Source organism: Leptodactylus fuscus, chromosome 3 (assembly GCF_031893055.1).
Source record: "Leptodactylus fuscus isolate aLepFus1 chromosome 3, aLepFus1.hap2, whole genome shotgun sequence".
Lineage (NCBI taxonomy): Eukaryota > Metazoa > Chordata > Amphibia > Anura > Leptodactylidae > Leptodactylus > Leptodactylus fuscus.
Window position 1 is genome coordinate 176,106,559 of NC_134267.1, and position 22,960 is coordinate 176,129,518.

General features: G+C 40.6%; 1 protein-coding gene across 1 annotated transcript in view; it reads left to right on the forward strand.

Annotated features, from left to right (window-relative positions):
• Positions 1–22,960, forward strand: part of IRS1 (insulin receptor substrate 1) — a 35,949-nt gene that overhangs the window by 4,625 nt on the left and 8,364 nt on the right. The gene's annotated exons all lie outside the window — the stretch shown is intronic.

Below are 22,960 nucleotides of genomic sequence, written 5' to 3' on the forward strand. Positions count from 1 at the left end.
ACCTTCCTTGTTGCATTGTGTGTACTGCTTTTCCTCCTTGCTGCCGCTGTTATTACTTAACTCGGTCATAACGTGTGATACTGTAGAAAGTTCCTGTGCTGAAGCCACGTGTTTTATTTTACCAGGGTGAGGCATGTGTGGTACTGCGGCATTACCTTGTGTCTTGTGAGGCAGCTCATGTCTAGAGGTCAGGAATCTTGTTTGCCTGTTGGTGGCATGTTACCCTCATAGCTTTGGTATCTAGAGGGTAGGTAACAGAGTAGAGGTTATTGGAGAATGTCAGTCTTGGGCCATGTGCTCCAGCTTTGATGTTGTAAGGAGCAGTCATTAGAGCTTTCCCTGCCCCCTTTGTTTCGCGTCTTTGTGTCTGACTGAGACCACCCTACATGTGAGAAGTCAATCCTAAAATATTACTGAGTGTTCCCTTTTGATATGCTGTGGTTTTACATAGATAACATAAAGCCCAGGGTGTTCACTTTCTTGCACTTTACAAGGTCTCCTAAGATTATGCCTATTGGTGTTCCAGAAGTTTATTAAAAACTAAATCCTAATGGGTTTTGCTTGGAATCATATCAGTTCTCTTATGAGTTTAATTGCACGGTGAAAACCCAATTAGAGGAAATTCCGTCACTAATGTGATTGTTTTATTCTCCGCAGTCGCCAATTATTCTCTGTAATTAATTGCGGCTTTTTGCCGTTTCCGATTAGAATATCCACTTTCTCCTTTCTGTTGACATTGTAACGTTGTGTCATCCATGAGTGCTACATACTTACTGCTTTTCACTCTTAAAGTGACAGTACATGTGAATGTTGTAAGTTACTAAGGACAGATGCAAGGTAATGGGATGATCATGAAGATGTTGTTGTAATTCTGCACATTTCTTTAGTGGACCATCAGAGCTTCATGAATGAACAAATTAGAGCGTGGGAACCTGTCATTTCATGGGCTCATTGCTTCCATCCCGCCCTCTCTTCCTTCTTATTAGCACACATCCGCTTAACCCCCAAGCTTCTCCATAACCATTTGGCAGAAGCATGCTCCTCTGTGTGTCAACTTGTTTACTCTTCATCCTTCTGAATAGGCTTCTTGTTTTTGTAGGTCTTTAAGTCTTTACATTGTCTTGAGCAGCCAACATTTGCCATTGCAAGCCCATTTGGCTCCACTGAATTTAGCTGACAACAAAAAGCTCCCCCAGTTGCATAAACAGCAATGCACCACGTGTGGCGCCAAAATAATGCAGAGATTGTGGCTGCTAGAGCTTCTAGTTTTAACTCTTTCACAGCCCTGCAAGGTTTTTATCACCTATCTTCTTTGGAATATAACAATAAAATCCACCAGTTTCCAAATTGGACGATGTGAAAAAAATCAATAAATTGAGGAGGCCTGTGTAACTGCATGTGCTGCGGCTGCCGGCAGGTGTGTGCTTTTACAGCGTGCACGCAGGAGACACCCTGTCTGCTTTTTGTGTCTGATATGGAGAGAATTGATGTTTACTGGTGCGCGGTCTGAGCTGAAGTCCTGCATCAGCAAAGCATTGTAGGTGGCTTTTATCTGCACCTCTTGTTTTTGTTTTGCTATGTTTTTGCTTGCTATGTATGTTGTCTTTTTTATATAAGGTTTTTAGATGACAATGGGACGGCTAGGGAGTAAAGGTGACGTGTTTGTCGTTTCAATGTCCTCAGCGGTTAAACAGTCTTGTTTGTGTTCACATTACACAAAGCAGCACGTTCAGACCGTGTTGGTTTGGACCTGTCTCTGAAATTGTTCTCCGGCAAACAAGCGGCTTAAAGTTTGGACTTTAGTGTGTCAATATTTATCAGCCGTGAAATGCCCTTTATAACTATTGATAACTTATCTGGGCAAATTCTGCTTGGAAACTCGCATTACACTCACTATCACGTGAACAGATATACTGCGGGATAAAATAATGTTCACTATGTCATCGGAAGAAATAACTGGGCTTATTGAACTAAGGTCATGTAAGGTAATGTGATCTTAGATGGTGGATGCCATTGCTGGGAGAGTACCGTAAGTGCTGCATTCGGTTTGGAAATTGATCTCTCCCCTTTAAATGAAAACTATAGACTGAAGTGGTTCTGGAAGAGAGTCTGCTTAATAATTTAGGATCGGAGGAGTTAACGGTTTGTATGGGGTTAGTTATGTATGTAGGTTTATAGACTTTTGTCTGGGTATTTCAACATTACGCTATAACATAACTAGAAGCGGTATCCCAGTAAAAATAAGTCATCCCTTATCCACTGCTAGATCAGTAGAACATACACAACCCCCCCTACATTCCCCCCGATCATGAGAATGGAAGTCCCAAATAGTGGTTGAGCATGCACACTAGTGCTCCATTTCCTGTCTATGAACCTAATGGTGGTAGTCTAATCCAGCTCCCTAATATCCTTAGCAGCCCCCTAGGGTATAGGGCCTAGACTATTGTTTAATCCAAATGTTCTTCTGATCGGTGGGATCCCAGTGATAAATTTAGCAGTTATCCTGTATCCTCTGTACTGTACTGTATAAGGACTGAAGTCCCCGTAGCCCCTATACAGTACAATAGTGGCTGCATGTAAATTTCAGTTTAACAAGCACCAGTTGACTAGCTACTAGGGTTGAGCGATCGGGATCGGAAAAGATCGGATTCCGATCGGCGATTGAGTAAATTTCACAATCACGAATGGAATTCCGATCCCAATCTTTTCCAGCGGGATCAAGGTCGGGTTATCTCAAGATCGGCTCAACCCTAAAAGTGACTTTTCCCATAGAAAAGCATTGATTAGGGTTGAGGATCGGATTCCGATCGGCGATCGAGTAAACCTGCCCCTGTAAAATGAGCTTTTATGGGTCAAAGATCCTAAACACCATTCTAGATAGGGAACGGTTGCAAAATGCTCCAGGTTGCCTCCTCTACTCTAGTATTCACAGCACAGATACCTGTTGTGAGATCTCAGTAGATATATAGTTGAAGTAGAGGAAGTGACTCGTTATAACCTGTTTTATATGTATTTTGTATGTGACTTGGCTCCATCCATGAAGATAAACTATGATTTACAGAACCAGAAAAAATCTTGAGACTGTTCAGGATTAGAAAAACACCACTGCACTACTAGCACCACACCTGTCCACAGGTTATACTGGGTATTGCAGCTTGTTCAGGATTAGAAAAACACCACTGCACTACTAGCACCACACCTGTCCACAGGTTGTACTGGGTATTGCAGCTCAGCTCCATTCACATCATCTGAACTGAACTGAGATACCGTATACTCAACCCATTGACATGTAACATTGTTTCTGAAAGAAGGCAGCCATGTTTTCCTAACCCTGGGCATTCCCTTTAATGAAAATTTGTCACCAGAACTCATCATATCAACGTTAAATGTTTTTGCAAATGTAAAGAAGAATTTTGCCGATTTAAAGATTTTCCCTAACCATTTTTGTGGTGACAGTCTGTTGTCTTGATTGGTTGCCAGTGGATGCAAACATGACTAGTTAGAAGACCAGCTGTGATTTACTTATTGTGGGCAGGTTATCTTCTTATGCATGTAGTATTTCTACCCGATGATCTCTCCACAATAAGGAAGCCATGACTGGGCCATGGAAGATTTCTGCATTCATGGTCGTATCTATTGGTAACTGATCAAGGCAGAAGACGTTCACCCCTAAGATGGTTAGAGAAAATCTTTAATTTTAATTCCTTTTACTTGCAAAAATGTGTAACTTTTAATGGTCTATAAATTTTAAATATGAGTATATTCATGGTGAAACTCCTTTGAATCAGTGAAAAACGTATTGCACATGGTAACTGTCCATTTTTCACAGAACTAAAAGCGGACTAGTGTATGCATGAGCTGTAAGATGGATGTGGATCAGTCTAATCTTTGATACCTGAAGGTTGTTATTGACGTCTTGGTCATGCCATGGCGCGGATTGTAATAAGTAAACCTGTTAGTTCAGACCTTTTTTTTTTTTTTTTGTAATGGCTGGCGCATTTAGTCTCCATTATCTTGATGTATTGCACTGGAATGAGCTTTACCAGCGTTACATGGTCATGATATCTGTTGCGTTGTTCATGGCTTTTGACATGGAAGTGGCTGCATAGATGCTGAACTGATGTGTTTTCTCCACTTCTGGATTGATCTGAACCTGTCACATGCTGTTTTTCTCCTTGTTTTGTGTAGTTTGCAATCCTCTTCTTTTGAGCCTCTGTTCACAGGCCAGACTCTTTTCTCTTTCCAAACCAGCAAAAGACTAAAGAAGTGATTGACTGCTGAGAATGGTATATCAGTTTCCCATGTGCAGGCCAATCTAGCAGAGTATTTTTTTACTTAATTAAACCACAGGAATGCCATTCCATTCCCAGACCTCGCTTATATTGTTGACGCAACAGTGCTATGAATTCGTTCACATCTAATGCAGACAAAGAGCTTTTTTTTTTTGTTTTGTTTTGCTTTTTTTGTGGATTTCATTGAATATGTCACCATGTTTAATACTTAAAGGGAACCTGTCGCATGGAAAGTGCATCGGTCTGCAGGTAACATGTTATAGAGTGAGTGGTGCCGAGCACATTGATATATATAGGTTTTTTTGCAAAAGAATTAATATAATTTGTAATTTAATCATTTATATCTATGCTTTTATTTTCTAAGAAGCCAAGTGGGTGGTCCTACCTGGTGACGGACAGATATCTTTGTATGCACTAGGAGGACCGCCTTGACTTGGAGCAGAGATTTCAATGGATTTTAAATGGATGCTATTGAATCTTTTTTCACCAAACTATATATTTTTCTGTTCAGTTACTTTTGCTCTATAACATGCTACCTGCAAATTGGACAACATTGTTGACAAGTGATCGATTCCTTTGAACTTAGTGGTGTCTGTAAATGTGTTAAATGTATGTGGCTTATCTGATATAATAATTTAAGGTGTCCTCTATGTGTAAACACTAATTTTTAGACTGTTTTAGGCTAAGACCCCACGTTGCAGAAATACAGCTTTTTTTGTTGCAGATTTTGTTGCGTTTTTTTGAACCAAAGCTTGGAATGGATTGCTGCAGAAAGCAGCAGTAGAAGTAATTTCTATATCTCCCATTCTTCTTGTAGTCATTCTTGGCTTTGGCTCAAAAAAACGCAATAAAAAAGCTGCATTTCTGTAATGTGGGACCTTAGCCTTAAAGGGTTATTCACCTGGGACCATGCTAAAGTTCACCTGTACAGCACTTGGCCGGGTGCTGCTTTGTAGGAAATCTTGGTGAAGGGGCTGCTGTGCTGTACCAGTGCTACAGAGTGCAGACCCTTCATGATCAGGATTGGTGAGGGTCCTAGATAGGGGTAAGTTATCACCGTATACGCCTAAAGGGGTTGTTTCTTGAATACTCCCTTCTCTTAAGGCATATAGATTTCATAGAGGTGGGTATTTCATTTACAAGTAAAAAGTAGATTTCACCAACTTGTGTTGCAATGTAATGCCAGACCTTACTCTATTAACGGACCTGCTTTTATTAGGAATAGTTTTGTTTTCTTTTATATATAAACTTGCCAACTTTTTTTGTGAAAGTGATAAAATGTGGATCCATTCTCCAACCCTCCCCCGGTGGCCCAATTGTGTTGATGGAAGAGGCACACACATATTGCCTTTTGAATAAGATTTGACTGCTCGTCTTGTGAGGAGTCGGTGGTTTGGTATGAAATTTGCTGCTTCTCCCTCAAGCATTGCACTGTTTATCTTCAATACTGCTTCATTCACCTCGAAAACCTAGTCACACAATGCATGTTGTGAAGAGGAAAATGGCCGCTGAGGTCATGAAGGAATGCAGCCCTCACTGGAGATGCAGTTTGCTACTGTTTATCTAGTAAAGCTTCATTACTACATAGCCTTTATAAGTTGTACCAGACGGTGTGTATCCTCTGAATTATTAATGCTTTTCTGCTGTCTGGAACCATGAATGGATTAACTCTATACTATTACGGGGTGAAATATTCCTTTACATGGACAGATGTGTGGTGACCCAAATGGGTTATTGAAAAGTAGTCTCGGGGAACATGTCCCTATATGTCAAGGATGGGAAAAGTACTGTAGAGCATTAGTAGAAGATAACCCAAAGGTCATATTTATGATCTGTCTGGATCGAAGGACTGACCAGTCTTACTATACATACACACTAGTTTAATTTTCGCAATATTGTTATGCAAAAGTGAAAATTCCCATTGATCTCTGTGGGATCATTTGTCTGGTTGAGCAAGCCCTGGTGCTCTCAATCTTACCGTATCACGTATGCGCAAAACTTATGGACTCCTTTAATGTTGGGGACATTTCCATTCAAAGATGTAGAGGCTTTTGCCAACCATCCATAGTGTGTAGATATGTATTAGCTTGATATTTCAGCAGTTCCATGACAGCAGATTAAAAATAGAGGGGCATCCAAAGCCCTGTTACCGATAGACATGCTTGTAGGTGACATTTTGGAAAGGTATCTGCATGCTTGGGAGGTTTTAGGATGTGTCAGGATAAATTTATCTTACCAGTGTGGAGGATGTGCTACCTCATTATTAGAAGGAAATCCGGTGATGTGTGTAGAGATGTCAGTGTGAGGGGCCAGGGGGGGAGTAGGCGAGTTTGTACTCTAATAGATATGGTGTTCCCTAGATCAAACAGCTGCTATATGGTGTCTGCTCAGGGAGGTGGAGGACAAAATCCTCACATATGACTTCTAGGTTACTTGTTAGGTCTCCATCCTGCTCCATTATAGCTATTAAACCTTATAGTTTATATGTGTGTGTATAATATAAAATAAATAAATAAATATATATATATATATATATATATATATATATAGTGATCTCTACAGAACTGGAAGCATCAGCCTGTTGTGATAATTGTTGAAGATTTTGGAATTATTTGCAAATATTTAGTAGCAGAGAGAATTTTTATTTTTATTTTTTAAACATGTTTAACATAATAAAAACCTAATAGAAACAATAGCTCATTTATCTGATGACACATTCCCTGTAAATAACACTTGACAGCAAATTTCCTAGTCCCTTTCTCATGGGAACTTTGTGTAACTTGACCCTTTGATCCAGCATGTAATGTACCTCATGCTGTTGGAGGATTGAATAGGGCTGACCTTTGGCGAAAGGGATCTCTGCTACAGTTTGCATTTAGCATTGGGCTTCTTCACTTCTACATGTGGATAGGTAGGCATCTCCATTAACCTTCAGCAACACAATGGATTGTTTTTGCGTGATAATGGCAGGATTTGTTATGTGAAAGGATAATGCCCAGCTTCAGCCCCCTGATGCTCTGTTGTGATGGGTCTAATGCTCTGTCTTATAGGCTTATAGGTAATCTTTCGCCTTGGGCTGGCTCTTCCTTCTATCGTAAAGCATTGTGGAGGTCTTTTGAAATTATTAAGTTCTTTGCCGCACAGGAGAGAAGAAGCCATTTTGCTCAACTTGGGAATTAGGATACAATTTCCAGTGGAAACAACATAACATAGCAGCCTTAGGGTCCATTCACATCATGGTTTGTTTTACATCCGTTTAGCAGATCCATTTAATGGATGCAAAAAGCTGATGAAAACAGGTGGCCGATGACTTTCCTGGTCCCTGTTGGTCTCTTATTTCCTGGTCCCATTCAACATAGGACATGACCACACAGTCAGGTCACTGGCTAATGATAGGTCATGTCCTGTGTGTCAAGAGGAACCAGGAGATAGAGACCAGCAGTGACCTGGGAAGTTGTGTAAAAGGATCAATGAAGCGAGTATGATCCCTTTTTTAGAAAAAAAAAAAAAAAAGTGCCATTCTGACCCTTTGAAAAAATGTATGGCTGGACAACTACATCAAAACCTATTACTGTTGGGGTATGCCTATGGTTTGCCCCAGGATCACACTCTCCTCCTGTTCTGTTCTCAGTGGCTTCAAATAGAAGTTTTACAGGGTGCAAAATGTGTATTAGACTTCTTGACTCAGTATAGGCATTGGTCATGTAATAGTTTTGCAGGTTTGGCATAGAATTGGGCAGAGAGAATAACTTGTAGTCTACAAACTACAAAGGTGCGGTGTGTGTTATGTCCTTTCCATTTGAGACAGTAGTATGGTTCAATGTGATGTCTTGGTCCAGAATTGTTGGAATGGTAGACTTTGTTTAGCCTACTTTCATTAAAGGAACGTGAATTTCTTGATGAAGAAGGGACCGTGTTGTACGGATGTTTTTCAGAACACATTTTACCCTCTGATACATGCTGATATGTGTTCCTGTATTTCATACCAGCTCTGGCTCGATGGTCTTTTAAAATACAAGTTCCAGTACATTAAAAAGGGAGCAGAATGTAAATGGTGGCGTTTAACGTGGTGTCCCTAGAAAGTGCCCTCTGCGACATAAATCTCTAATTTCTTGTGAGATGGGAATGAGCGTTTCATTTGTTTACTTTATTTGCAGGGAGCTTGGAGATGTATTGATGTGTAATTTTCTGATGAAATGTGACAGATCTAGGTCACTAACTCAGAAGATGTCTTTAGAGATTTATCCTTAAAGTAGCTGGGAGATGTTCTCTTTTTGTGTTATATTCCCCAGTAATATTTTGCTGTGATATGTAGAAGTGTGTTCTAGTGGAGAATACAATTTTCTAAAGAAAAATGTAGCTTTTTACTTTTTCCGTCCATGCATGATCATATTATGTAACATAATTGGGCGATTCTTCCTCCTTTTGTTTCTAATGTGTATCTGCTGTGTATGTGCATCCATTTTCTTATACCCTTTCTTTCCTGCAACAGAACCTCATTCACTAATATTGGGTATTGCTGACCCACCTTGCCACTCTGTTCCCATCCAGATGTCACTGTCAAGCTGAGTTTCATATAAGGGGGGCCATAGACTTCTCTGCATGAAATGTCCCCACTTATCAGAGCATATCCAGCTGCACTAGCCATCTAATACTGTACATTGGAACGAAGCCTTTATGAGTAAACGAATCAGATTTGTTGGATGGTTGTGCTTGTCCGTTCTTGCTACACGTGTGCCAGGCTTCACTGGTTTTATCGGAGCTTCGCAACGCTGACAGCCAGCTGCAGATTTGCATCCCACCTGCAGTTACCTAATTAGCACAATGTCTGAGATGCCGGCGAAAATCCTTGATTGCTACAAAGGGTTCGGCAGGCAGACGGCAGCGATACCTACTGCCACAGATATGAAAAGGTTTAATCTCCTAATAATGAATCTGCTGGGAAGATCACTTCTGGTCTGTTCTGCAGTCTGCAGCCACACACCTTCGCATACAACATCCACCACAATCCCTGGTTTGTGGAAGTAAATGAAGAATTTAGCTCCAAGAACTAACATCAACCCAACCCCTTCTCTCATTGTATGTTGTGCCAGACAACCATGTTTCAAATCCCTTAAACCGTACGCATATAGTATAATAGGAGGCACCTTCCCCAGGGACATGCTCTCAGGGCTCCTTAAGCATTTGCCAGAAGTGGCCATATATCCAATTTTGGCAGTACTAGTCAACCAGCTGTACTGTAGTGTCCAGATTCTCCATGATTGTGGACGTTGGGATAAAGAAGGGTTGATTCTTCGATCTACTTCCCAATGCAAAATACATCCACACTTGTTTACACCAAGTGTATACAGAGAATCTGGGGCCAAATGCTGTTCTGGTCACTTTTAGAAGAATCTCCATTCCTCAGAAATGGGAAAAATTTATTACAAAGAAATGTGTATTACAGACAACCCATTAACATTGTGGTAGTGCCAAAGTCACCAATTATTTTGTGGCCTAGTGTTGTCATGTGATATTTTGTCTTCATTTTTATTGTGCCAAAATGTGCACCTGCCCATGAATGGGGAATGTACAGACCAGTTTTCAGACGTAGATGTGGCTACATATATTTTCCTGTCACTTTATGAAAAAGGCCAGGATAAAGGCGGTGATGCCTCAGCCCACCAAATGTACTATAACTTGGGTCAGAAAATGAGTTATAACTGAAACTTGCACCATTCCCTTACTGAGGTAGATTTCAGTTCTGGTGTTTGGGGCCTCCCATAGTGTGCCAGAATTCTGGCGCATCTTGTCGAAGCGGGGTAATAGGTTAATACTGGTGTAACACTGGCCCCACTGACTATTCCTAATATTTTAGAACTTAGGGGAAAATACTGGTTGACTTTACCCCTCCCTCTTTTCCTTCTTCGTTCTAAACACTCAATAATTTTGGGATTAGGTATGTTTCTCTACCTTTTTTTTTCTTTTTCATCTAGCAAATATGCCTTAATACCACAACCATATAGCATTTTGTCTCTAATAACATTCCTCCATCCACCGGGCCATTGTCATGTGGAAAATTACATAAGCCTGTATTTTGTGGTGTTCAGATCATCTGTTTGTGCTATCGGTGTCTCCTTTTATTGCACTTCAGACTTGTTAACTGGGTCTCTGCAGTCAGCATTGCTTAAGCTCTCCGGCAGCCAAAGGGCAGCTAACACGCGGCCCCCCAGTGCTGTCACTGTAGGCAAGATCATCATGGTCAAGCGAGAGATATATTTGTCTCATGATGACAGTATGGCTGAAGCTGACTTTGCAGTGATGTCATTGGAAGAAAACTTTTAGTCTGCAGATTTTGGCTTGTAAATACCAAGTAACTTTCTGGAATGTGAGTAAAATTTGACTATGGCCATAAATGTCCATTATGCAGGTGATACTGGAGTTTTCGAGGACAGGTGTACAGCGCAGTTGCCTGTGCCGTTTGGTACATTGGAGGGATGTGGTGCAGCTCTGAACAGGTTAATCTTCCAGCAGAAAGGTGCAGCTCTGGCATGTTATCTTGCAGGCCTTTGAACCTCTGGTTAGGAATGTGCTTCAATACGGAAGAGCGAGTGGCTGTTTTTGGTGCTGCTGAGCCCGCGGGGCTTGAAACTCAGCAAAGGAATGTTATTGTGTCTTCAAAGCTTGTTTCACACAGGCCTTTGTTGGGCCGGATCTCTGGGGCAGAGGCTTGCTATTATCAGGCGCTCACAAAGCCCCTCCAGCCTTCCCATTCTGATCTAATTGGGTGGCAATGTCTATTCATCCTCGGGGCTTCAGTGTTTTATTCAGTAGGACATTGCATTGGAATCTGATTTTAGTGAATCATCTCTGAATAGCAGTGGACGTTTGGGAGTTTGGGTCTTAAATGGATTATACTTCTTTATTTTTACAAATGTGTAGTTGGGTAAAAGCTGAAAATTAACAGAAAGCGCCCCTTTTACCTCCATGAAGAGCTTTTGTGAGAAACCTAATCACCTACCAGGCCCGGCCCAGCCAACACGCTTTTTGTGTGTCTTCGAGCCTGTGGTATCGGAGATCTCTCGCGTTGCTACAACAGATAATTGCAAGGGAAATGTAGCTTTAGTCTTGGGCCATAAATGTAATGTACAGGCAGCTGTGTAAGATGTTGGACAAGACTGAAGAATGGAATATAAAACTATAAGAGCAGTAGTGAGTGAGTGACTGCACAAATGGCGCCCGGCCAGCTCGCCATAGATGTGTTCCAACATCTATTGTCCTGCTGTTCTAGTATTCAGAGTATGTAGTAGCTGTGCAGGGTTTTTGCCTCCTAGCAATGTGCATACATACACGTCTTTTCTTCTCATAATTCTCCTAAACACAACCTGGGGAATACGTTCTAGACTCCGGAAGATTCTATTGCCAATTGTTTTTTTTATATACATACAATATCTGTAGTGGTTTCTATAGATTCTTTTTGGTTCTCAGAATCTGTTTGTGCTCTTAAAGGACTTTAATGGTGTTCCCCAGAGAGAAGATCTTGGGAATCTCATCTGTAGGCAGTCAGATTAATATGTACATGGAGTGTGTCTTCCGATGAAGAAGACATGCACAGAACTTTTAAGTAAATCTTCTTTTACAATGAAGATGATACATTGTTGGAATATTATAGGATAGCAAACTTGTTCCAAGGTCTTGTTTCAGCTATGTTTTTCACAGCCAGATTTGCATCCTGTGTATTTTATTTATTGTTTCATCCAGACACATTCACCTCCGTCAAAAAAACAAAAACGAACCAAACAGTCCAATCTATGAAAAAGTAGCGTATCCCCATGATCACAGAATGCACATAGCCAAGTAACCTTATTGTGTGAATATAGACTTGGCAGGGTGGGGGAGAGGAGCATTTTCTTTCTGCCTGTCATCGCCTCTCCAGACATTGCAATTATAGTAAATTGGATTCCCCATAGTAAATCTAGACAATAGTTTCCTATAACTCTGTATTGTACTGTTCATCTGCTGTTCCTCCTAGAAATTTTTGAATACATTGACAGCTGGGTGGAGTTAGTTGGGGGTGTGTCCCTTCAAACTCGTTCAGTTGTCCACTCATTGCTGATATTGTTGGCTGTGGAAGGACACGCCTCTTTGAGCGGAATGCTAATTCATAAAAATCATGGGTCCTTAGCCTATAGGGCTTTTCCAGAACTATGATATTCATGACATACCTTTAGGATAAGTCATCCATATTAGATCAGTGGGGGGGTCTGACACCCAGCATACCTATGAAGAGGTTGTGATGTCAATGCCTAAGATTAGGAAGTGGTTATTGCCTGAGCTCCATGGCTGCCTCCCAAAGCTGATCAGTAGGGGGGCTGTTGGACTCCCACTCATCTGTCAAAATTGATGATCCATGTTTAGAATTGGCGATATATTGGTTAAGGTAAGAAATCTTCCAAACATCATGGTACTTTGTTAATAATACTTACATCCCTACCATCAGATAGGGCTTCCATTTAAAGCATTGGCGTTTGTGTGGTCTTGTTCCATATTTCACATGGGGTTAAATCTGGAAGTTTTAGGATTCCTAAGGTTCTGGCAAGACTTGTGTATCTTGTTTAAACAACCTCCCCCCCCCCTTTTTTTTTTTTTCTTAAATTCTCATTCAGTACGAAAACATGAAGTATTTTACTACCCTCCACCCTTTCTAAACAGTCTGACCTTGAATTCCTAGACGGTATTACACATTTTCTGGGATTCGTGTCCTCGATTCATCTTGACTCTAAACCTTGGCACAAAGCATTCTGGTCGCTGGCCAGTTTGGAGACACAAGGCGGAGATTAGGTTAGGGATATTGTAATGAAATTAATGGTGTATCAACCTGACTCATTGACTTTGCTAGGCCCTCGGAGCAGGTCTTAAATTGACAGACATCTAATCCTTCCCCGCTAAATAATTTTTTTTTTTACATCTAGCCAAGTAAATAGGCGTGTTGGCGGTTTGCTGCTAACCTTCCAGCTTTCTGTATTTTAAAACTTTTCACAAAATTTCACTCTACTAAACTTTTCATTCAGTAATTGTAATTATGTACCGTAAATGTATTTTACATTGTAGTGATTTTCTGTTCTTTATATTCTATACGTTATTCTCACCCAATGTTGAGCTCTCTTCGTAACTTGGGTATACAGAATGGAGAGTGTTGTGTTCCCTTTTAATCTATGTAAGGACCATGCAAATATTTAGGATTTGTTGAGCATTGAACCACCTGCTAGAATTTCACTTCCAATGTATGTAAATGCGTTTTTTGTAACTTGCTGTGTGACTGTATGTCGCCAAACCTGTTGATTTCAGTATAACCAGTCGACCATGTAATTCAGGGGTCGGAATCCTTTGGTACTCCAGCTATTGTGAAAGTACAACCCATAGCATGGACATATGCTTGACTATCCTTGGAACTCTCATAGAAGTGAATGGAACGCATTGGGAGCTATAGTTCATAACCGTGGGAGTGTCAGAGGTTGCTGATCCTCTGATCTAATGCGTATGAGGATATCCCGACTCTCCTGAAAAGGAAAATGTCTGGGGAGGAGAAAAGGGTCGAGCATACTGCGTTTCAACATGCGTGATCCTTTTGTTCTCTGATAAGTAAACCACAGCAATACTGGTCCCAATTGAAAACACATGCATGCTAGGCACTGATCTGATCTGTACTGAAGGGCCCTCGGATGAGGGAGTTTTTTTATTTTTTTAATTTATTTATGATTGTGAGTACATTGGCATATATGAAATCTGTCAATGTATATCTATTGCAGCTGCTTAACAGATTGATGTTACCAATTTAGAAGCTCCACATTATGTGATGAATGTCAAGCTTGCTCGGTTATGAGCAGGTTGTGCCAAACTCTGTTTGTATAAATAAATGGCTGGAGTTGCCCCCGGTACAATGTTTTCAGCTATTTAGGAGCGCCTGCAATGCCTGCCATTTTCTCACCTACAAAGTAGTTAAACAGCTGTTCGTCTCTGAAGACTTTAAAAGATGTGTCCGAGGATTGCTCACCCTTACAGAAGGCACAAGGACTGCACGGGGCCGGCTAGTAGAGCTCGCAGCACAGGTGCCAGCTTTTCTGTTCTGTTTTTACAAGTATTCTTTAGACTTAATGAGGATTATAATGATCACTTTCATGTGTAATACTAGTGCAGGGTTTCAGTAATGAGCCATCCAACGCTGTGCCTATGAGCTTAATAGTAAACCATAGACAGAAGTGGACAACCTGTGTCTGATGGTGGAGTGCAACATGGAACCGCACCACCTAGAACATGCATGAGGATCAGTGTTTGCCATCTGATGTCTATGGGGTCCACCAGTTCTCTCCAGATGGCATATGATGGAGGACTAGCCATTGTTGGGTATCAATATATCCATTCCTATTATTCGCAAGAGAAATAAGCTGATAGTGTTGTCTGACATCAGCTTACATACCGTTAGTACACAAGCTGAGCATACATGTGTATAGGGGGCTGGAAGGAATAGCTGTTGGCTCAGTGAATGTTTGGTTGGCAGTTACCTAAGGTGTATTCCCATCTGTACTCCAGCTGAAATCTGAGTCCAGTCAATCTCTGTTCCCTTCGCATCCACTAGCTGAGGTCCAGGATGCTTAGACATGTGGAGTGTACTATTTTATTTTTTACTTTTTTTTTTTTTTTTTTTTTGGATAGACGTAGGACCGATCTGAGTAAGAAGATGAGATATTAATAATAGAGATGAATAATTTTGCATCGTGGTGTATTTTTAGCTAAGGAAGAAGGTAAGTTTTGCAAGGCTGTGTGCTAAAGCAGCGAGACTTCAGACTGGGCGTTTTTAAGAACATGACTATTTTTTCCCCTATTGCCTAGTAACTTGTGATCAAAATTGAGCATAATGTAATACAGTTGAACTGTACTGGAATTTAGACTGTAAACATCTTTCTGGAGAGCACATGTTTGGCTCTGTGTGTAGCCACGATGGCTGTGAGCTGGAAACCCCAAGAGGGCTTTACTTTCAAAATGTGTCCTCAAACGTGAGGTCACGCAGCTGATGGAAGCTCTGTGCGATCGGAAAACGATACGCAGGGAAAGCAGGGAGCAGCAAAGAATTTAATGGCTTTGGGCCACAGCTCACAGCTATCCGATAGCTCGCTCTCCGCCCCCACAAAGCTGGAGGTTTTAGCATAAACTGGATCTTCTGGAGAAAGATCCTGTGAATGCCTGTGGAGGCAAAAGAGCTCTGTCAATAGGGGTTCCCATTGAGCCTTAAATTGCTCCCTTATAGCGGATCACTGTTCTTGGCTATATAGCTTTAACCTTTTAAATGCAGACCACTGTTCTCCGTGCCACTGCTCAGAGTTTCTGCAGAAAAATGGATCATGACCCTATCCTTGCTAACTGATAGATTGTATGGTGACGTACCTTGGCATTACCATTCACTAAGCTGGAGATGCCCCTTGAGGACTGTCTATATCTTAGCAGCCAATGTGTAATGTTTATAGGCCTAGTGTGTCTTGATGGACGTTTTATTCACCATTCACATGGTCTGTCCAGACCTTCGTTTTCATGGTACCGTAGAAGCCACATTGTAAGGATTTGCAAGCGTTTTAGCCTAAAGTAAAGATCTAGATGGTTTTGCATGGAAGTAGCTCAGCATTTTTGTTTGTATCATTTTGTTGCAGTGTTTTGATATGTTTTACATCATCTATTATGTGAGGAATCTATCTATTGAAGACCACATGAACCACTACAGCCATTTTTTATTAGATGACAATCTATCTGAATTTATCTCTGCCTGTATGAGGATACCATAACCCCTTTCATATTGGAGGTTGAAGGAAGTGGATTTCATTAAAATTTTAGATTCCACATCACAATCGCCATCAAATCCTGAACGTGTATCCAGTGCCTTCCCTATGGATAGTGATATTTTCATGTGTGGCATGAACATGGACATTTTTTGTTATTCTAAGTGGTGGAAAAATTGACTTAAATTGCAGCATATTCCTATCTAGTTGTAAAAATTTATTATTACACAACTCTATGTACCAGTCTTGTTTTATAGGTTGTGTTTTAGGTTTATCAAATGGCAAAGGCTATGTGTTGTCCCAGCTATACACCTTTGGTTCACTTTGGTCAATTATGGTCTTGTTCACACTATGTTTGAACAATAGATCTATCTATCTATCTATCTATCTATCTATCTATCTATCTATCTCTAGTGGATGTCTGTGAAAACCCTTTTGTATTCAGCACCGTTCATAAACTGCATAACATATATTGTAAAAACAACCCCAAAGCATATATAATCTTATTAAGTGTTACTGAGCTTATTCCAGATTTTATACCTAGCTTTTTGCGTGCATATAAATTAGAAATACTACTACCATGTTCGTGGTTGTCACAGGTTTATATTGCTTCTTTTCTAAAGCTTTAATGTTAATATAATTTATAGTAAAAATAAAAATGTAAAAGTAAATATCCTTTAATATATGAGCATTAGACTTGTAGGGTGGTACCTTTTTACTTCTGTGCTGCTTGGAGATCTGTAGCTCTGGGTATTTGACGCGTGGCACAAATGGTGCTGTTATGCGGTTTTGCTTATAATGTTTTTGGCACAGCTTTATGCTCTATTCTTCCCAGGGAAAATAAAGCTCTCAATGCTCTGCATACTTCTAAAGACTGTAAAACCACAAGATGATATAAAAGGAAGGCACTGAGAAAATGCAGCAATCTCAATGAAAAGAGACTAAAAATAGTCCGAAGCAGAGCGAAACAAACAGCTTGAGAACGCTATGTGATCGGCCCCGTGTTTAGAGGAAATTTATCACATTTTATAGATTGCCTTTGCGTCTTGCCCAGAGGGAGCTTTTTCTTAAATAGCTAAAAGAAACCGGCTTATTTCCTAGATGATGCAAAATTCCAGATGCTGTCCGTGTGCCATGTTGTGGATCTCTTCTCTAAGTCTGTATCAGGTAATACGTTTAAGGTTCAGACAGATAACTGAGGAAAAGCCAACAGATGAGTTACAGTTTTCTCTACCGCTTAGCCTCTGCCCCAGAATACCACTGGCACTGAACCAGATACAGTAATACATGCCCATAAGATTTACCGTCCATAGGGACTCTAGGAACATTGGGATTCATTGGAAGAGGGGAATAAGTGGTCTCATTTCTCCTGCTTACATCTTATTACTTTTCAGAACAAGGACTTGAGCATGTTGAAATTCAATATGTCTTCTCCTCCTCCTTAGCAAAAATCTCATATGCATTAGGTGGTCGGCTGATAAATTGGCAAACCCAAGTTTAATGTTTGTAGCTATTAGGCTGTTACTTGTTAGTTAATCAGTTATTGGATTTATGTCTCCCTCTTCCCCAAACCCCTTGGCTAGGCTGAGGATGCATGTGTAATGTGCCGACACCAGACATATCTTGGGGTATCCAAACTCCCTTGAGCCCAGAAGGATCGTTTGTGTTGGCTCTTATGGTAAGATAGTGGCAGACATGTTTGGCAGCAGACTTACTTTCATCTACCTATCTTTCTTTCCCTTGACATCTACCTTTAGGTGAAAGTTGTGATCACCATATACATTTGGTGGATAGCCAGTCCTACCAATCTAATATGTGGCCTTCCATACTTACCACTGTAGCATTCATTGATGCGGCAATGACCAGACATCTCGTCCTTGCAGTGGATACACTGCAGTAACTCAGCTATGGTGTTATTTTACAATATAACCTCTGAATATTGCACCATCCATACAGCTTGCCACTTGTTCTCTTGAAATATCTTATACAAAACTTTCCATATCACATAGTCTTGAGTATTGTTGAAACCTCAGAGTTTCTTAGATCTCCATAGGACTATGGTGAGGGTCTGTGGCAAACACTCACTAATATATTCTACAATGTGCACATTTACCAGAATGTGTAATAAATAAAGTATGCCCAAATCTTTATTTTGTTCTCTACATAAAAGCTGACTATCTACAGGTTAAAGGAAAATGTTTGTTTTGGTACCGTGTTAGCCAGTGGTTATAAAATATAAAAAACAAAAAAAACTTTGCAAGTCTTCAGTAGGTGATACCTTTTTTAAGAAGAAGCTCAGAGGAAAGCTTCGAAACGTCATATTCTGTCATCATTATGAGTTAGCCATTAAAAAAGGTATCACCTACTGAAGACTTGCAAAGTTTTTTTTGTTTTTTATATCTACAGGTTGACTTGGATGTAGTTGATGTAGTTGAATACTTTGGACCCCGTTCCCTGCAGCTGCAGTGATATCCGATGTACTCTGCCCTCATCGGGTAGGTGGGCTGCTTATATTTTTCCTACTTCACTCCTGTTTGTAGCCTCATACCTCACTTCAGAACATATCTGTATCGTATCTACGCACAATTTTGATTTATTTTCCATGGTGCCTGTTTCAGCTACTAACTTTAGCTTCACATAAACAACACACATTGCAGCTTGGAGGTATTGGTTTTCATGGAGGCAGCAAGCACAGGCAGCCCTGAATGTTCTCCTATATTAGACCTGGGGAGTGCAGCAGTTACATTGTGAGATGGCAGCGTTTTTGGCTTGGCACTAATGTATGGAGAATGGCATTGCTGTATGCACAGACTCTGCAAAGGTTACTGCATAAAATGGCAAGGAACTGACCACTAGTTTGCTATCCTAAAAACAGTCCAGAATAAAATCTTCATACAAAAGCACCATGTGGTACAGCGACCCTGTGCAGCCGAGCAGTTCACTTATTTCAGTTTCGGACATCACTTCCTTAGCTTTGCTTGTAATGACCGCGTTGTATTTCATTGCCATGGACTTAAAGGGATGACTGGCTTTGGGGTCAGTCAAGGGATGATGCTTAAGGAGATTGCTTCCTGCTGTGAAGTGACATATAGTTTATCATTCTCCATCTTCTCAATAAGCTTCTCTAGAGTCAGCCTTAGTCTTTCAGACGTGGAGCCACTTCATTATGGAAATTGTACCAAGTGCAATTCCATAAAATGAAGGTTTTAATAGAATTGTTCCATTTGCAAGCACAAATGTCCCATAAGCCTCCAGAGCTATGAAAGGTTTGCAAATTCAGAGCGACTTTTTGATATTCTATAGCAGGTTATGATAAAAGATGCTCATGATAGAAGAAAGTAACGTAGGGCCATTGGGATTTGGCTTGACCTAACTACAAGGTGTGAATAGGGTCTAGTGCTATTGTCTTTTCGTTTTCTCCTCCCTGTCTGCCAATGTTCATTGTTCACACACTGCAGTAGTATTTCCCGTTATGTCTGGATCTCTGGATAGAACTGAAGGTGAACAGGCTGCTTGTTGCACCATAGGTCATCCAAGTATTACATATGGAATCACAGATGGTTAAAACCATAATCTTTTATTACAACATATTAAATCCATGTGAACATATAACTTGACTTAAGTGTTTCAAATGTGAGGATTGTGAGTTTGGGTCGGTAGAACCACATTTGGGTATGGACATTCATCCATTAAACAGACACCTGTACACAAAGGAATATGCGTATCCATGAGTGCCCTTTAAAGGTGGTTCAGCTTCCTCAGTTTTTTTTATCTGTGGAGATTGTAAGCCCTCGCGGGCAGGGCCCTCTACCCCACTGTGCCAGTCGGTCATTGTTAGTATTATATCTACCTGTATATTCTGTGTACTGTATGTAACCCTCAAATATAAAGCACCATGGAATTAATGGTGCTATATAAATAAATAATAATAATAATAAAATAACAAAACAACAGGGAGAAGTCCAGTCCTGAATCCTTAAAAACTTTAACTTATATTGACTTCCAAATTTAAAAACCATATGGCATAAATGCCATTAACAGATCGGTTCTTTCATATAGAGAGAGGAGACGTCCAGCTGATGCGTTTCAGGGATAAAGATTGTTCCCCTTAGTCCGTAGCCTCTATCCCCGAAACGCGTCAGCTGGGTGTTTCCTCTCTTAATATGAAAGAACCGATTTGTTAATGGCATTTATGTCATATGGTTTTTAAAGCTGGAAGTCAATAAAAGTTAAAGTTTTTAAGGATTCAGGTGTGGTGCTGGACTTCTCCCTGTTGTTGTGTCTAAATCCGTTCCAAAACCAATGGAATAACTGGTCCGGGTATCCACCTTTCTGTCACTGTAACACATGTGAGTAAGATATTCAACAAAGAAGGCCATGTAAGTGGGCTGTGATATCCCCTTCTCCCCCCTTCTTCCTTGTGTGGTTAAAATAACAAATGCTGAATACTCGCCTCTCCATTAAGGCTGCGTTCACGTTACCGTTAAATACCCGGTTATATGTTGTCACATCACTACACTGCAGCTTTCTTTATATCATTTTTTTTTAATTTTTGTGTGCATTGATTATTTTACATGTGCCTCGTGCTGCAACTACCTCTGCTATAGTCTACATAGTATAAGCTAATCCCATGAAGTCCATGCTGTTACATGGACAAGTGCTAGCAGTATGGGCTTTCCGTTCGCTCCGTTGCAGCTGGTGTGCGTCCACCTTTTTCATTCTGGTTAGAGATGAGAAAAGTGCATATTGGCCAACATGACAGCACAGTAAAATGGGTTGTAGCGTTGGCAGATCTCCACATCCCTCCCTGTGTGATGGCAGCTCTGAAGAGAAGGTTCCTTTTGAAGCATGCAGCACCTCTCAGCAGAGACTTCTGGGCACGTGCCTGCCAGTTCTTGTGATCTCCCATTCATGATGGCTTTAGCTATAAAACGATCACATGCCCCAACGTCATGGAGCGGGGCCGGTGCGGCACAATGGGAGCCGTCTGTTAATTAGAGTTTAATGTTTCAGAACATGTAGCAGCTGCTGTGATAATGGCGAGAAGGATGGCGCTCTGCATACATGTTCCTCATTACAGGCCTCGCCGTCCTCACTGCTTTTATCTGCCTTTCTGTCTTGCATTACATAATCTTTTATATGGCACTTGTTCAGCGTTTTAAGAGTTTTTTCCTACTTAAATAAAATACCATGAAATATAATAATAATACCATTTTATTGCCAATTCACCGCTTTACGGATTCTCCAGTTCAGAGAAAACAAAGCGGATCTCTATCCCGGAGTATCTATTTGCCAATGTATCTGCAGGCCTCTCTAAAATGCTAGTCCGTAGGTTCTTCTCTATAATTCTTAAATTGGGCTTTTCAATGTGAGCTTAGTCTAACAGGATTTGGTCAGGGTGACAGTAGGTAGACACTGTATATAGGACCTTTCCTGGATGGTATAGAAATTTTCATTATTTTACAGATTCCCTTTCTCGCTTGATCTACCTGTGAGTGGCAGTCTTCACTACTGTTCTAGAATTCCGCTCATAATCCTATACAGTTTTGAAAAAAGTCTCTGATGTTTAAGGGTTGTGGTCTTTACAAGTGAAGCACATTCACATTGTTGAAAAACTGGCAACTGGATGAAAAAACATATTTTAACCACTATGTATGAATATAATCTAAATTTGCATGACTTTTTTTATTCCTTGATATCCTTTGGGAAAGTGTCTAAGAAATTTTCTATGTTGGATTCAGTGCTGTCTACCAGTCCCTATGAAGGAGTCCTATCCCCTGCACACATTACACAATAAGTAATTGATTGGTGCCCTTCTGTTCAGTGTATATATGCGGTATATGTATATAATGAACAGTCATGGGATATTTCCTCTCCCGCCTCCTTCAGCCATCCCTATGAGTGGATTAAAAATAATATATCTGTCACACATGCAAGGCCACATGCGTTGCGGTGCTAGGGAGTGCGTCATGTCCCCCCAGCTGGCAGCATTCCAGGAGTAGAGTGCTTAGGAACAGCATCGGCTGGTGCACTCCCACCCTGCCCCCTGCCTCACTGTGTACGCAAACCTGTCCCAAGAGCACTTCACTACCATTCAAAGTCAAACTTAGGAAGACTCTCTTATGTAAAGTCCAAGTGCTAAGCAATGTTCTAAGTATTCGTCACTCCAATGACCTTCTTGGTGACTAGGCATTGATGGCTATTCCTATGGGGGGTCTTCATCTGCTACAAAACTGTTTGTGGCTGCTTTTATCTTTTGCCTTAAAGAGGACCTCGCAATACTCCTGTTGCCTATTTGGCAATTTTTGTTTTCCTTATTAAATAATAATTCTGAAGCTTTCCTTATTATTGCCTTTTGCTGTTCCTCTGTTCCTTCCTTTTAAAAATCTATGAATGAGATGGGGTGAAACCTTGTCCTTTTATAATAGGGTATGAGGCTGCGGTCTGATACTACTCTATGTTTTTACCTGTGTGCCATAATTTTCTTTTGATAACCTCAAGAATCAGATATCAGCATAGTAAGACTAGATCTGCTCCATTGTATTCTCTTCACTACTTTGTTTCTGCAATTCTAGTGTGAGCACTTCCAGTTTTTAGCTAACTTTGAGGCATGGACATTTATGTATCGAAGAGCTGTGAAAGCTTTCATAGGGATCAGACACATCACTTTTATACACTTTGCCCGAAACGCGTAGTGTTTTATGCTTTCATAAAGACATTTTTACTGGACCAGTACTAGTTCCTCCATTTTTTGGGGATTTATCCCATTATTGGATTCCGATGCATCAGATGATCCATTAAGACTAGACATTTGCTAATATGCTCAATAGGGCTACCCAATTTTAGTGGGACTAACTGACA